This window comes from Phalaenopsis equestris, unplaced genomic scaffold, assembly GCF_001263595.1.
Source record: "Phalaenopsis equestris unplaced genomic scaffold, ASM126359v1 Scaffold212537, whole genome shotgun sequence".
Lineage (NCBI taxonomy): Eukaryota > Viridiplantae > Streptophyta > Magnoliopsida > Asparagales > Orchidaceae > Phalaenopsis > Phalaenopsis equestris.
Window position 1 is genome coordinate 175,630 of NW_018231459.1, and position 369 is coordinate 175,998.

Genomic DNA, 369 nt, shown 5'->3' on the forward strand with positions numbered 1-369 from the left:
AAGTAATAGATCCCAAGAAACACTTCCTAGTAATACTGAATCAAATCCAAAAAACTAGAATAAAGAGCAAGTAAAAGCCATTCAACTTAGAAGCGGAAGAGAGTTGGAAGGTAGGGTTCAAAAAGAAATTGAAGATGAAAGAGAAGAAATTGAAGAATCAAAAGAGGATGCTCCAAAATATTCTGAAAGATTTATTTCTCCACTGAAAAATAATTTGGAAAAACCTCCATCTTCATTTCCTCAGAGACTTTGTCAGCAGAAGTTGGATAAGCAATTTTCAAAATTTTTGGAAATATTTAAGAAGCTTACAATTAATATTCTATTTGCTGAAGCCTTAGAACAAATGCCGAGCTATGTAAAGTTTATGAA